At 40.9% G+C, this 17,503-nt stretch overlaps 1 long non-coding RNA gene across 1 annotated transcript; it reads left to right on the top strand.

Annotated features, from left to right (window-relative positions):
- Positions 1-9,740: 9,740 nt before the first annotated feature.
- Positions 9,741-10,864, top strand: LOC142107335 (uncharacterized). The gene is made up of 2 exons (XR_012679945.1): positions 9,741-10,001; positions 10,079-10,864. It is a non-coding gene; the product is annotated as an uncharacterized LOC142107335 (long non-coding RNA).
- Positions 10,865-17,503: the final 6,639 nt, after the last annotated feature.

The following is a 17,503-nucleotide window of genomic DNA, read 5'->3' as shown; positions in this document are numbered from 1 at the left end:
GCTGGTGTCTTTAGTAGCTGCTTGTCTGGATCCTCGAATGCTGGAGGCCCTATTTTGAAAAAAAAAATGGGTACATGTAATTTAGAAACCTCCAACCAGCCCTGGGGGGAAATGTATCATACCCTGGTTTTCTCAACTCGCGGGAGATCGGCGTCATCGCAGCTTAAATTTAAAGCGGGGCAGCCTTGTAATGGGAGGTTTCCCTTTACAAGGCAGCGCCGCTTTAAATTGAAGCTGCGAAGACGCCGATCTTCCGCGAGTTGAGAAAACCGGGGTATGACACATTTACCCCCCGGTGTTTAATCAATGCAACCCATGTTTTATAATTAGGCCTCCCTCCAGTCTAAACATTAAAATACTAGTATTCACGTTTAATAAACCTATATACCTCCCTCCAAACAATCCCAACAATAAATTAAATTGCAATTATGTTTAAGAAATATACCTATTTCCCACAACCATCACTGCCATTAAATAAGTCCTATTCACATTTAATAAATAGACGTTATTTTTTCCCAAACAGCCCCACTTTCAGTTAATAGTCCCCAAATCATATTATGCCACAATAGTGCCCCAGTTCGTACAATAGTATGCCCAAATGATATTATACCACAATACTGCCCCCAGTTGATATTATGCCACAATAGTGCCCCCAAATCATATTATGCCATACAGTAGTGCCCCCAAATCCCGTGTGGCATCCTGGCTCTTCTCACCCCCCCCTGAGTGGCATACTGTTTCTTATCCCCCCCTGAGTGGCATACTGTCTTGACTCTTATTCCCCCCCCCCCGTGGCATACTGTTTCTTATTATTCCCCCCCCCGAGTGGCATGCTGTCTTGTCTCTTTTTTCCCCTCCCCCAGTGGCATACTGTTTCTTATTATTCCCCCCCCCCGAGTGGCATACTGTCTTGTCTCTTATTTCCCCCCCCAGTGGCATACTGTTTCTTATTATCCCCCCCCCCCAGTGGCATACTGTCTTGTCTCTTATTTCCCCCTCGTGGCATCCTTTCACTTCTCCCCGTTTTTTATGTACAATCCTCCTCCCCCCCCTTTATTGTACTCACCTGCATGTCTCTACTCGTTTTCACTGTCGTCTGCCTTTTTCTGCTGTCCGCTCCTCTGACAGCTGCAGGACCCGGCCAGGACATGCAGCGCTGCGCGCGGCACATTTCCTCTCGTGGCTGGTTATTGGGGAGGAGCCAGCCACCAGGAAGCCTGTCAGTGACAGGCTGTACGACTCTGACTGCCCTGGACGCGATCATGTGAGTATACAAATACTCACATGATCGCTGCGCAGGGGACCGGACCGGCCCAACTGGCCATTGGCCCTTCTGGCAAATGCCAGAAGTGCCAGATGGCCAGTCCGGCCCTGCCTCTGGCAACGGGTCTGATTGAAACACCTCAATTCAATAATTACCAGCTGTGGTCAAATATTTTTGTCCATATAGTGTATGTTGAAGTGGTTTAAAAGTATCTCTTTCCACAGCTAACAGCAGGATGACAGGGTGGGTCTGCATTGAGACTAATCAAAACAGCTGTAGGGAACTCCTTTTTAGAGGCAAGGTGGGAGTGTCGTCTGTCCTGCAAGCTATGGCTGTGGGAGGAGTGTAAAGTATTTAAAACTGTCTGTTTTAAATGTGTGACTGATGGCATTAGGTGGCCAGTGTCTAAGGAGCTAGTCTCTTTATTTTAGCATTAGGGTCACAAGGAAATGTGTGCAAACTTTATGGTATGAATTACTTTGCCATCCTGACAATAAAAAGCAGAGTAAAAGAAGACGGTGTTCATGTGTGAATTACCTTGTTATACTTTAGTTTTTACCAATCATATGAAGTCAGATACATAAGCTACAATATCCAAATGTTCTTTTCTTTATTTCATGCAAGTATGACTGTACCAAGGTACCAGAAGACTAGATTAAACCAGATGCGCATTGGACCCCTGCAAGTTTAAACTCTGTATAGGGGGAGTGCTAAAACACACCCTGTGTTACTCAAAATCTGGGTGCAGCACTCTAACAGGAGTGTGAACCACAACAATGCATTTGAACAATCTTATATACCTTTGCTTTTGCTGAGCAGATTTTGAGTAACACAGGGTGTGTTTTAGCACTCCCCCTATACAGAGTTTAAACTTGCAGGGGCCCAATGAGCATCTGGTTTAATCTAGTCTTCTGGGACCTTGGTACAGTCAAACATGAAGAATGTGCCCTATTTCTTTGTAAGGCCACAGTCGAACAGCCTATTTCTTCCTGCAGGATATTAACTTTTATTAGTAATTTAAGTTATAAGCACATATATATTGATTACTTCAATTAATCCAAATTCCAATATACAGTATTTATAACAACCTGAAGTGTCCCCGAGTCACAAGTGGTGTCAGAAGTGCGGTTGTTCAGGGAAGCAAGTTTCCACTACCTAACCCGCGTAGAGAGTAACATGAAGGAAGTTTTGAGAGCCCTCGTGAATGTGGTCGCTGCACAGCAAGAGCAGCAAGCTCAGGTGCTTGGAGTTGCATAGTCACATGAGGAAATGTACCACCTGGTCCGACTCTGCACAAAATGTCACCAGCTGATGACATAGAAGCATATCTGAGGGTAAGTATATCAAGCTGCAATTTTACATTTCCAGTAATTTTCTCGGACGAATTTAAACTCGCTGATGTATGAAACTGCCATTTGATGTAAAATCGCCAGAGTTGTGCTGCTTTAAAAATTGCTATTCTCAAAATCGTTACAAATTGCGGTCCCGATTTTTCTAGCAATTCATGAAGCTGAGATTTTGCAAACTCGCCCGATACAACATGCTGCTTTCCAGATGCAAGATGGCACACTGCCTGCCTATACAGCCGCAGAACCTGTCGGCTGTCTAATATTAAAATATGATGAATGTGTTTAGAAAAAAATAAAAAATAAATATGAGTTGGGTTCCCCCATCCAAGCACTATTAACCCTAGCGCTGCCAGCCCAGCCTACTGCTGGTTGCGTGAAAATGGGGGGAATAAATTTGCGTGGGGTCCCCCCGATTATCATGGGATCCAGCACTAGGCAAACCAGCCGGGGTGGGTGAGGTTATAGCAGAGGGACACACGAAAGGGGTTCCCCTGCCATAATGACAATCAACCCCATGCTATTCAGCACTGGGCAGGATTCCCTAGGGAGTGGGTCCGCAAAAATGTGTGGGCCCCCCCTCTAGGAACACCCAGCTCAGTGCTGAAAGCACTAGGGATCTTCCTACACCCCTGGGCGGTGGGTGTAGGGTAAAAACAGTGAAATAATGGGAAAAAAATAAACACATCATTTCTTTTTGTGGAACTACAAGTCCCAGCCAGGCAGGGCTGCCATAAACAGTCCAGGCATGCTAATCCACCCTCAATCAAACCATATAATTTTAATAAAAATAATAAAATCTTCCCCAAAAAAACACAAAACACCCTCTTTATTACCACATCTATTTAATAAAAATAATAAAAGCCCAAATACACTCCAATCAGATTTCTTTGTCTGCTGTCAGCAGCTTTTAATCCAAAATGGCTTGTAACCCAATGTCCAAAATAATTAGTATTTCCAAATAAGGTCCATGAAGATGTCCCGAAATAAATTTTAACTCCAAATAGTCCATTTTTAAAAATGTCTTTGTATCTAATGGTCATATAGACCCCATTTGTAATTACACATGACTAGTAACTTTCTTCTTCTCTTCTGGTCACGAGGACCCTATTTTATAATCCATCCAGAACATGCTTGATCAAAAAAACAAACCCTCTATAGACACGATTACTATGCTTGTATATCATACAAGCAACGCGTCGTGAGTGACAGTAACAGAGCTGCAAGCTCTATATATAATTTAAGGCATTTCCCATGACATGCAAATGGCGAGTTTGAACTAAACGGGTGAGTTTTATAAACACAGGCGAGGGGGGGTACAAAGGTGTCTAATCCAAAGTGCTTAATGGGGGGAGCCAGGTCACTTCAGGGCCGAGTGTCCTAAACTAATGAAACCCATGGATTATTCTGTTGCACATGTGGGGCCTCCTTATCCAAACTATAATGCCATTATCCCTACATCAAGAAGTCCTTGTTTGTTCTGGGTGACTGTGCTTATCAATAAAAATCTTGTCTTGGCATTGGAAGACTCAGGGAGTGAGCCTACATTGGTTTCCAGCTCTGTCTTTACAAAAACCATAACTACATGACTGCCCAAGGTGAAGGTCCTGTGCATACATGCGACAACTGAGGAATATGAGAGAAAACTTCGGCCAGTAACACTTAAAAACCAAACAGTTGTGGTCGTGGCTGCCATAAATCCTAAATTGGCATATCCACTTATTCTCGGGCGAGACTTCCCACTGTTTAAAGAGGTCCTCGGTGAGCAAGTCCAGCCGGACATACCGGCAACTGATACAACGATCGGAAGCCCAGTCTTAAAGGGTCTGCCTAAGAAACCACAATGCTTTCTTGGGGGTCACTGCAGGAATTCCCAAAAAATATCAACATAGACAGTCCAAAGCAGCATTGGCACGTGACGTCACGGATAAGCCCTCCCCACTTGTAGGTGAGGATACAGACTGGTCCACAATACCAATTGTGTTCCTTTGCTTGACTTACTCGAGACCAGCTTAATGATTCAACTTTAGAACATGCATTTAAAAGTGTGAGTTTGGTGAACGGTGTAGCAAAAGCCGCCCAGCCTGTAGAAGGTATACCATATTTTTTTGTTAACAATAGCTTTCTGTATAGAGTTTGTATTGTAAAGGGGTAAAGGAAGAACAGTTAATGTTTCCTCAAGTTCCTGTACCCCTAGTGTTAAAAGCAGCATGTCTATGGGGGACACCTGGGGTAAGGTAAAACATGGGAACGAGTTCTGCTCAGGTTTTACTAGCCTGGTGTACACATGGCAATGAAGAGATATTGCTAGTCATGTCCCATTGAGTCAGAGAACCTGTCAGTTGGAGTAACTGAAGACAAAGTCTCTACACTCATCTCATCATCTCACCCTACAACCTGTCCCCTCGACCCTATTCCCTACCAACCTCTCTGCTCCCTTTCCGCCTCTGCATGCCACCTCTAGCTCACCTCTTCAATCTGTCTTTCTCCACTGACACATTTCCATCCTCCTTTAAACATGCACTCATCTCACCAATTCTAAAGAGAACATCTCTCGATGGAGCCTCTCTCTTCAACTACCACCCTATTTCTTTCCTCCCTTTTGCCTCCAAACTACTTGAACGATTAGTGTACAAACATAATAATGACCCAAGGCGCTATGACTCACAGTGACAAGGTGAGATTAAAATGGAGATAAATGCCAGAATTAATAATAAAGTAATAAAAACAACAGTAGACTCTCTAAAAATAACCAGAAGGGTTTATTGTGAACTCCATAGCAAAAGAGGAGAAATGAATGCCAGATATTAAATGTAAAAAATAAAAAATATTTAAAATTAAAATAAAAAAGATTAGTGTACAAACGCCTCACTATCTCTCCTCTTACTCCATTCTCGACTCTCTGCAATCAGGCTTCCATCCCCAACATTCCACCGAAACTGCTCTCACAAAAGTGATTGATGATTTACTAAGGGTCATTTCTAAATATTCCTTCTCATAGACTCCTCTGCAGCTTTTGACACTGCTGATCACCCTCTTCTCCTACACACCCTTCACTCCATTGGCCTTCGTTACACACTTCTTTCCTGGTTTTCTCCTACCTATTGAACCACTCCCTTAGTGTTTCTACCTCTGGCACATCCTCCCCTCCACTCCCATTATTTGTTGGGGTCCCACAAGACTCTAAAGGGCTAAAAACACTTTTTTGATTGTACACCTCTTCTCTTGGGACACTAATTTGCTCATTTGGCCTCCAGTACCACCTCTACACTGATGACACCCAAATCTATATCTTTTCCCATGACCTCTCTCCTTGTGTACCATCTCCTGTAACCAACTGTCTTTCAGCTATCTCCACATGGATGTCCCAGCTCAACATATCCACAACAGAGCTTATTATCTTCCCTCCTGGAAGAATTACCAGCTTCCCTCAAATCTTCCTCACTGTCACCACAATTTCCTCAGTCTCCCAAGCCAGCTGCCTTGGTGTCACACTTGACTCTGCTTTATTCCTCACATCCAGACTCTCTCCCAGTCCTGTCGATTCCACCTTAAATACATTGCAGAATATGCCCTTTTCTTACTCAACATGCTACCAAAACTCTTATCAGTTCCCGTCTTGACTACTACAACCTCCTGCTACCTTTCATTCACGACACTCATATATCCACACTTCAATCTGGGGTGGGCTGGGCCAGGGTGCAGGGGGGCATATGCCCCGGGCCGAACAGAAATAAACTATTTTGGGCCGTTGGACTGAGCGGTGGCTGGCCCCTCCTCCAGGACCTGCCACCGCTGGTCCCGGAGGAGGATGCGGATTGGCTGTGGATCCTCCTAATCCGTCTGTCTCCCCGCCTATCTGTGAGAGCCTAGCTGTCACATAGGACTTGCACCACTTGACAGGTGCCGTCCCATGTGAGAAGTGTTGAAGACAGCGTGCACGGAGGGAATAAATAAGTTTTGGGAAAACGTTAATATTGTGTGTGTGTGCTGATATAGTGTGTGTGTGATGGGCAGCATGTCAGTATAATATATGTGTGTGTGTGTGTGTGTGTGATGGGCAGCATGTCAGTATAATGTGTGTGTGTGGTGGGCAGCATATCAGTATAATGTGTGTGTGTGTGTGTGTGTGTGGTGGGCAGCATGTCAGTATAGTGTGTGTGATGGGCAGGATCTCAGTGTAGTGTCTGTGATGGGAAGCATGTCAGTATAATGTGTGTGTGTGTGTGTGTTTGATGGGCAGCATGTCAGTAAAGTATGTGTGTGTGTGTGATGGGCAGTGTGACAGAATGGACCGCATATGCCACCCTGTAAGATTGTAAGCTTGCGAGCAGGGCCTTCTCACCTCTTTGTCTGTTTTACCCAGTTTGTTTATTAGTTTATTACGTTTGTCCCCAATTGTAAAGCGCTACGGAATATGTTGGCGCTATATAAATAACTGATGATGATGATGATGATATGCCACCCTGTCTGTTGTTGCTGGGAACTGGCTGGGCTTACTTTGCCACCGTTCCCTTTCATTATCCCATATGCGACATCTTACCGCAGAAGGAGGGGCGTTTTATGTATGTCCTGTTTTCCCTACTGTATGGCGCTATGGAGTACTGTGGTGCCTTACAAATCTATGATAATAATAGCAATAATATTAATGTACAGGGCACCTCTCATCACAATACTGATAGTACAAGTCCCATTTAAACGTGTAACTATGGGCCTTGTGGGGCCACTGGAGAAATCCGCTTGTGAGCACCAATATATACAAGTTGTGCTTAACTATGCAACCCAATTTTGAGAGGCAGTTCCCCTATGGAACATAAAGTCCAGCACCATAGCTAAAGAACTTGTATTGATGTTCACACACTTGGGAATTCCCAAGGAAATTCGCATGGACCAGGTCACCCCATTCATATCTAAGCTGATGAAGGACATGTGCCAGTTGTTAGGGGCGACAGCTGTTCACATCTCCATGTACCATCCACAAATGAACGTCTTGGTGGAACGCTTTAACCGCACATTAAAGCAAAGGCTAAGGAAAGTCGTGGCACAGGATGAACCGGGAGAAATTTTAGCTGGTTGTAACGATCTGACTACGCTTGACCTAACAAAAGGGGTATTGTCAAGTTTTCCTAACTTCCTTGGCCAAGCCAAAGACCGCATTTACCACCCCTAATGTTCTTTTCTAATATAAAGTCCTACCATTTGGGTTGCATGAGCATGCATGCTTCTGCTACCTTCCAAAGGGTCATGAATAAATTGCTACGACCCCATACACCTTATGCAGCCGTTTATTTAACTGATATAGTGATTTATACCCCAAACTGGAAGTCACATCTGGCCAAAGTCGTGACTGTCTTAGCTTCATTGAGGTCTGTGGTTATCAGCTAATCCAGAAATATGTGCTATGAGAAGTCAAATATTTGGGGTACATTGTCTGGAGAGGGCAAGTAAAACTAGACAAGGTGGAAGCAGTCAAAAACTGGCCAAGACCAGAATAGAAATCCGCAGTTAAGAACCTTACTAGGCTTAGTAGGTTACTACAGGCGATTCGTATGCCATTTCGCCACTAGAGCTGCTTTTCTTATGTTAAAGAAAAGTTGTCCAGACAGGTTAGCCTGGTCTGACTTTGCAAAGACAGCTTAGTCAGATTTTCGCTTAACCCTCTGTTCCTCTCCAGTTCTACAAGCACCTGACTTTACCCGAAGGTTCTTACTTCAAAATAATGCCTCCAGCATCGGCTTAGGTGCAGTCTTTTCGCAGAAGAATGGAGTAGCAAATCCTGTCCTGTATCTGAGTCGGAAGTTGCTTCTGAGGGAACAAAAGTATGCAACCGTGGTGATGGAATGTCTCGCCATAAAATGGGCTACAGAAACTCTGCGCTATTCTCTCCTAGACAGAGAATTCTCATTAATAACAGATCATGCACCATTGTGGTGGATGCAGAAGAACCTGGAGGTAAATGCCAAGGGAACCTGCTGGTTCTTGGCACTGCAACCTTTCAGGTTCTCAGTAGAACCTAGACCCAGTATTCTGCATAAAAATGCAGATGCGCTATTACGAAAATTTGTGCTCCTCGTGAAGTCCACGCCCCCCTACTTGGTGACGCTAGGGGGAGGCAAATGTGACAAAGGGAGTGGTTTTCCACAGGCTTCTAAAAGTTGTACAGTAATGCACCTAAGTTAAAGAGATAAAGGTGGAGGACTTATGTGTGACAAAATAGTAAAAAGTCTGATTTAACTTATATATAGGGGTATATTTACTAAACTGCGTGTTTGAAAAAGTGGAGAGTTTGCCTATAGCAACCAATTAGATTCTAGCTGTCATTTTGTAGATTGCACTAAATAAATGAAAGATAGAATCTGATTAGTTGCTATAGGCAACATCTCCACTTTTTCAAACCCGCAGTTTAGTAAATATACCCCATAATATTTTTTTACGAATAGTTGGACATTATACAGCCACTGGATCTTCGCATTGCCCACTTAACAGCAGCAATATAACAGTCGTCCTTTTTAAGTCACGTCAATATGCCGATATGTTCTCCTGTCGCCGTTTATAGTAGCCTTGGCAGAATTGTTGTCTGTCACTTTTTCATGAAATGTGTATTTCCTCAATGTTAAAATCAACATTTTCTTGTCGCTCTAGCTCTTATTGGAATTATGTGCATCGCAATAATGACTACCATCGATCACAATGCAGACCCCTGAACCTCTGGTGGTCTTACAATGCAGACCACAAGATTTCTCATGATTTATAAGGCAGACACCGGATGTCTTGTGAGATCACGATGCAGACCCTCAAATCTTTGATGGCTTTACAATGCAGAGCCCAAGACCTGGGGTTGCTTTCAATATAGACCTCAAGTCTTTAGATTTATAATGCTGATTTTTGGTGACTTTACAATGCAGATTCCAGATCTCTAGTACATGCACAATGCAGACCCCAGTAGTTTACTCTCTCTGGGCCTGATTCATCAAGGCACGTATCTGGCAGTTTTGAGCTTATGGTATATAAAATCACACTGCGCATGCCCAGAACCGAGAGGCCCCTGTCTACTGCATCTTTGAACGAAAAGGACATTTACTACAGCTTATGATTTAGGTGAGTGAACAGGGCGCAGAAGGGGCGTTTTGCCGTAGTCACTGTACAGTAAGGGTGTGCCAAACTCAAACGCACATAGCCGCTTCAAAATACCGCTCTGGTCATCTCAAAGTTATTTGTTTTTCTGCCATATCTCTTGCTCCAGCTACAGGGCTGATCTAAGTCCCGATCAGCAGTGATGACGTCTCATATACATGCTATAATATGTTTGCAGTCATAAACATCTGTAAAAATGTATTTTATGCTCAGTAGATATTGAGAACATCCTAATGTATTTCATGGAACAAAAAAATGTAAGCAAAAAACTTTTTTTAGCATTAATGCCTATATTATTAACAAAGTGACATTAATTCAATCTTGTTTTTTTCAGTGCGTTCTTTTGCAAATTTATAATCCACATTAGATATTGGATATATCCTGCAGCATCTTGTGTAGTAGAGCACAGCAGACCTACACACGATTTCAACAGCACACATATCTTGAGATCCGTGTCTTGATGAATTCGGGAGTTTGCAAAGCCTAAATGCGTGTGTATAATACTAAATGAGGGTTTTGCTCAGTATGCGTGTCTTGTTGAATCATCAGGCCCTCTCTGTTTTGCACCATTTTTGCTGTGTGGTAAAGACACAAGATGGATACCGGCACTGTAACTGGGGGATAGTACCGGTGGGTATTTCAACTTCTTGGGACAGCTGAAGCATCAGTGAATTGGATAAATTTGATACTCTGTCTCTATTATCTGGGAGATTTGGGTGTGAAATTGTGAGACCTCGAGACAGGAATCAAATGAAGGAACTCATGAAAATTTGGGGAGACTTGAAAGCTCTGAATTCATGTATCCAGATTTATATGACTTATCTGGTATCCCAGTAGACACAATTAAAGTGATATAACTATCAATGTATTTGAATTGCATCTCACTGAAAGGTCAGAAGGAATAATTGTGGCCAGGACCCAATCAATATGGTGACTCCCACATCATGAACATGTGCAAACATCAGTGGGAGCAAAGTAAGCAATATCACTACTGAGTTCCTAGGACCATTATATATTTTGACTTTATTTAGCTTGTGAATTTCAGCAAATATCAGAAAAGTACTTTTTTTTTCAAATTAACATACTGCATTGACTTTACAATAAACCAAGTTTAGATATACTAGCTTGTCCCACAATAATTTAGAATGGAAAATAATGGCAAATTAGGGTGTTCCCTTACCCTGGCAAACCACACTTGATCCACCTGTGACATACCCATTCATACTATGGTTGCAATTTTACAAAAATTGGAACTGTTGAGAGTTTTGTACTAGAGCATTTGTTTGAAACTTTCTGAAAGTTGAACCTTAACCCTGTTAGCATGGTTTAGGTGCATATGAGTCAATGGTTGTTGTGGTAAGCACACCTCCTGATCTTTATAACAGGAGACTTGTGAAGTTCCAAACTTACATTCCTGTGCGTATTTATTGGCTTTCCCTAATACCTCAATTTAGGTCTCTTGGTTAAAGCAGAATAGATTGGAGATGTGCTCTGTATTCCAAATACCAATCTGCTAATTTAGACACTGTATCAAAAGGCTGAAAGTCCACTCACTGAACTCTGTACTGCATTTAGTCATGAAGTGTTCACTAACATACAGTTGTTAGCATCCTCCAGATTGGTTGCTTTGATAACCTGTTGTCATCTCTACAGTTCATGTTATTTCTCATGCCTTGTACCATAGTTCTGTTTCAGAATCTCATTCTGTAGGCCTTTGTATTTGTGGCATAAAGTGTGCCGTCTTCACTTTCAAATAGTGTCCTTTGTTTTCACTAGGCACTGTTGTTGAGGTGTTTAAGCTTTCTCAATAAGGGACTTGCAGTTTAATCAATCACTTTGAAGTACATTATACAAAGTGAAAGTGACGTAAACATTTTGTTAGCATGTATCATTGTCCAATTTTCCTTTCCATTAAAGGTGTTGAAGGTACTAAAATACAATTGCTTCTCAATAGAAGTGCAGTCTGAGCAGAGACTGTTGGTGGTCAGATTGTGTATATCCCTCAATATAGAAATAACACATCTTCTAATTTACCCACAAATCTACATGACTCAGACCCTATGGCACTGATCTGCACTAACAGCAGTTATCAAAATAGATCTGCTGCTGGCCACTCCAATATTCTCAGAACCCAAACCTCATGGTCCTAATGCTTCCTTTGGATAATACATCAGGCAAGACAACTACAAGTTTGGTGCCTTCTGGTTCAATCACATCAATTTTGACATATGTAATTGCATACCTACACAATAAGAAAGCAAAATCGAACTTGCGAACAGAAGAAATTTTAATACATAATCATTTATCCATAATTCATGAAACATGCTATGATAGGCAAGTTAGCAGTTTTATACAGCATATATGTACACAGAATGACAGAGGGCCTGATTCATTAAGGAACTTAGGCAAGAAATTGGGTAAGTTTTCTTACTTACGTTTTTTGGACAAAACCATGTTACAATGGAAGGGGTGTAAATTAGTTTATTATTTTGCACATAACTTCAAAGAAAACAACTCGGTGCTGAATCATTGAATTATTAATTAATTAAACAAATTGGTAAAAGGCAGCTGAAACGCAGATGATAAGAACCTGTGAGTTCTAGATGCAATAAAAAAAAAACTAAAAATCAGCGCTGTGACAGCAGACAATCCCAATCTACCAAAATATTAAATCCACGCGATGTAAAATTTACACACATTTAATAAACAACATATAAATAGACATATAATATGGCATTGAATATCAGTGCACTGATAGTATCACAATAGCTCAGAATAAAATATAAAAAATATTCTCCTATTATAAATTCCACTGTGAATAAGTACGGGCATTACCACTAATTCACTTCAACTATACAGAGGTCTTAGAGCCAAGCGGTTATCTGACCCGGCGATTGGAAACTAATCACGGTATATGAACCTTAGGAAAACCTGTGAGCTGAACCAATTTGGAGGCGTAGACATCTTTGTCAGCTCCTTCGGACTGATACATGGTATCTACTAACCTAGTGTGACTCGCAGCATCGGGCGGATACATGGTAACAACTTATCCAGTGAGACTCGCAGCACCGTCTGTAAGTTCAATTGTTCTGGCAGTTTTTGATATGTGCTGTATTACAGAGTATACACGGTGTGTTAGAAAAGAACCTACAGTACTATTTTGATACATTACATTGCAATCAGCTGCTAATAAATACCGGGTTTCAACAATTTATAATTGGAAGATATCCTATATAAGACATTTTATACTTGCTATTAATGGGGCCACATTTATTCTGAGCGAGAAGATCAAGAGGTATTACATATATTGTATCAGCTCCCATTACTGCAGTGTTTAAAGAACGGAACACTATATATTCAATGCTGGGATCCGACACTTGTTATTAGTGATTCAGACCTATACAATATATCTTTATTCCATACTACGATTGATGTATTCACTTTGAAACATTTGTTTCAATCAGAGACAATTTGACTGTCATAGTTTTTGGATTTATGAAGGATTCACAGTGGAATTTATAATACGAGAATATTTTTTATATTTTATTCTGAGCTATTGTGATACTATCAGTGCACTGATATTCAATGCCATATTATATGTCTATTTATATGTTGTTTATTAAATGTGTGTATATTTTACATCGCGTGGATTCAATATTTTGGTAGATTGGGATTGTCTGCTGTCACAGCGCTGATTTTTAGTTTTTTTCTCTATTTTGCACATAAGTTAAATATTGGCTGATTTTTCATGTAGCACACAAATACTTGATAGCTTCATTTTTACACTGAAATTTAAAGTTGATATGTGTGTGCTACATGAAAAACAGCCAGTATTTAACTTATGTGCAAAATAATAAACACATTTAATATATACATAGCTCAGGCTACTTAGCCTATGTAAATCATGGTAAAATGATTAGTGAAAAAGTGCACAATTTCAAAAGCAATATACATATGGAAACCAAATATATACACCAAAATACAAAAAGCAGCAGAAGTGTGGACAGTACAATGGAAAAGGAAAAAACTTGCATATCAAGTAAAGTGAATGACAGCTAAACAAAAGACAACACTGACCATATGACGTTCCCAAGATAACATCCAGTGAAAAGGAATATATTAAGAACAGCACTACAAAAGCAATATTAGCCTTAAAGAATATCTGATAAATCGCATGCTTCATTTATTTCTGTAAGGTATCCAAAGTATAAATCCAGTATAAGTTCATTTTAAATTTGCAGTTATGACTTCCACCACTAAGTGGCACTGACTGCCTCAACAACAAAAAAAGCATAGTTGGGACTATTGAGCCCCAGATTCTAGGAAATGCCATTCAGCAGGTGGTGACTCTAACTACACTTGTAGTTTCCCCTATATTCAGTTTGCCATACAAGCATTTCACATCATAAATCCAATAGAATGATGAGTAGTTTATAAAAGTATGAATCCAAAATTTGTGACCTGAGTAAGGTTGCATGAACTGACTGCATTTAATTGAAAGCAAAATTACATTGGAAACAATGTCTACAGGCAAAAATGCCTTATGTCTGAAAATAATCCAAGAACTAGGACGTAACCAAATTATTTCTTTTTGGCTATTAAATACAGCATGTACAGATTAATCCCTCAAGCTCTGGGACCTTTTAAAAGTAGGGTTGCCAAACACTAATGCAAGGTATTCATCAATAGCCAAAATGTTCCAGTGTTTTTGGATATTGTTGCTTACTTGAGAAGAATGATTAGAGAAAGTGGTTGTGACCAGCAATAGTATCTCATGATTAAATAAATACGTGGAACCGCGCTCTCTAATTGAATGCGCAAGAGCTGCACCAGCTGAAGGGTATCCCTCTCTTAATAACAAATAGATAACAGAAATAACTGGGCGCTCATTGACTATGGATCCCTATCTACTGAAAATAAAAAAATAGTGGAGTTTGCATGCAAGATGACAAGAGGGAATAAAAACAACAATTTAATACAATTGAAAGGATGCAGACAATAGTGTCACAACTGCCTGCATGTAAACAATGTTAAGAACAATCATAAACAATGATAAAAACAACATTAAGAATGCCAATAAGCATTCTACACAGTAGAAAAACAGTGCAACCGTATTACAATATAATTGTCAATAGCCTCAGCCAATAATGATAATAATGTTGCTATGCCGGATTCCAGGAGGATTGCGTGCTCAAAGGTATTTGACAGGCAAACAAGTAGCAGAAATTATCCTTATTGCAATAAAAGCTGTGTGGTGTTAACACATCCGTAATAATCCAGTCACTAGTGCCAGTTAATGTTGCTATGCCGGATCCCAGAGGATTGCGGACTTAAAGATATTTGTCAGGCTTGCATCTAGAAAAAGGTGTCCTTATTGTAGAATAAGTCTATATTCCGTGATAGATCCATCCAGGCTTGTAAGCATAAAAATTAGATAAAAAAGTCCAGTTATGGAATCAAGGTGATTTGAGGATAAAAAAAAAGATATAATACACAAAATACTTGCTGTTATTGATCCTCGGACCGGCCGCGCGGCGGGGCGGAAATGAACACTGCAAGTTCCGATGGGATAGAACTGTGCAGACGTGACGTCTGTAGGAGATCTCCGTGGTGAATGATGGAGGGGCGTTACGTGAAGTGGGCGTGTCCCAACGTGTTTCGTCCCATACAGGACATTCTCAATTGTTGTTTTTGTTCCCTATTGTCATCTTGCATGCAAACTCCACTATTTTTTTATTTTCAGTAGATAGGGATCCATAGTCAATGAGCGCCCAGTTATTTCTGCTATCTAATAGTATCTCATGGTCTGTACTTAAAAACATTCTAATCTCATGCTCTATTGTAACCTCTAGAAGTCATCAAACAGTTCAGTTAAAAAGATCACCTCTTGAAATTTGCATAATACTGACAAATTGGCTACAGGGCATATTTTATTTAAGATGTTTAGGGGGGATGCTTGCAGCAGATACGTAGCTAACACCATTCACAGTTTTTTGTAGACATCTCTGGTCAATATACCTTCCAAGAGGGAACTTGTATGTAGACAACCATACAGAAATTGTTCAAACTTAGCTTCTGATTGATTCCAAATAAAGAATATGTTGTGTATATATACCTTAGCCAAGTGGTATAATTTGAATGAAAAATATGGAAGTGCACACATTTTTCTTCGATGTTCGCCATAAATAAATTTGTGTAAGAAGGTGCTTCATTCATTCCCAGGCCGTGTCCTGTTCTTGCATTTAAAAATCTCATCATATAGAAAGCAATTCTCCTTTAGCACAATTTCCAGTAACTCCAACAAAAATAGACAATAAGATCCAAGTAAAATCATTGCACCCAAGAGGTGTACAGAGGCTGATAACTATAGCACAAACAAAACAATTTGTTGATAAACCCTGCAAATCTTTAATATGATTAATAAAATTGGCTGTGTCAAGAAGATACAAGTTGATACTTATTACATTTGTCTGAAGAATCAGCAAAAATTGCCATGGAATGAAATATTGAAATGGCTGAATTGGTTCCAGCCTCAGTCAGACACCCAGGAGAACTATTGGGCAGATCCACCGCAATACCAATATTTAAGATAAATAAGTGGATGTGTGATCAGGTTGTGGTTCCAAAGCACAAAGGGTCTATTTTGCAAGTAAAATTTAAGTTCAAATGTAACACCATTATAGTGTGTAAGCACGGATAGTACCAGTATTGAGCATTCTATCCAGAATGCCCTCCCAGCAACAGCCATGTCTGACAATATAGACAGGAATACAATAAGGGTGTAACGCACAGTTATGACATTATACATGAATGTAGTACACAATGAAGTGGCAGATTACAATTGTAACTTCATACATGGATACATTACACAATGAAGTTGCAGCTAACAGTTTTTTATGTTATTCAGTAATCACATTCTGGATAAAGAACATATAATTTTTGCACTGTTCCTTAAAACTAGGTTTACATCCACCTCCTACACTCAGCCTGTGTCTTGTTCCTCCACTGTTTGCTCACTACTCCTAGTGAATGTTTGAAAATGAGCTGAGCGTGTGAACATTGTCCACTGATTGAATAAGCCACAAAATGCTTCATCATTGATACTAGTTGTGAAATGTTACATATGAGCAAGGCCGGACTGGGACTAAAAATCAGCCCTGGCATTTAAATTACACAGGCCCACCTCAGGTCCAGTAGGAAAGAAATCGTGTGCCGCCGCTGAGCGGCGGCGCCGGAAAGGGCGTGTGGCCACATTGTGTTGTGGGTGTGGCCAACATGGGGCATTGATACATACATTATAATAAAACATTACATTTATCACGCCCTCCCAGCCACATCACGCCATCCCACCAGGCACATTATGACACCCCCAGCCCACTGTACTTATCTATGCTTCTGGTACTGCTGACATCCATCAGGGTAGGAATTTCCTATAGAGTGAGCAGGGAAGCTCTTAGTCTCACGACAAATCTTGTGAGACTTAGAGCTCCTCGGCTTGCTCTGCAGGCTGTGTCCTATCCAGGGACGGGGAGCAGCTATCCGCTCCCTCCTGCTAACCAAGGCTGGATTAACGCCTGGAGAGGACAGGGTATTTAAGACAGGGGGCCCCTATTATGTAATATGGTTATCATATTAGACAAAATGTTAGACAAATACACAGGCAATACTGTGTGCACTACTGTTAGTTGCACGCAGCTCTGCCTTCACAAGCAGTACAGTGTGAAGTGGGACTTACCTCCCAACTGTCCTTGTAGTCGGA

The sequence above is a fragment of the Mixophyes fleayi genome, chromosome 1, assembly GCF_038048845.1.
Source record: "Mixophyes fleayi isolate aMixFle1 chromosome 1, aMixFle1.hap1, whole genome shotgun sequence".
In the NCBI taxonomy this organism is placed as follows: Eukaryota; Metazoa; Chordata; class Amphibia; order Anura; family Limnodynastidae; genus Mixophyes; species Mixophyes fleayi.
The sequence above is the reverse complement of the archived record's forward strand: the minus strand, read 5'-3'. Positions and strand labels throughout refer to the sequence as shown.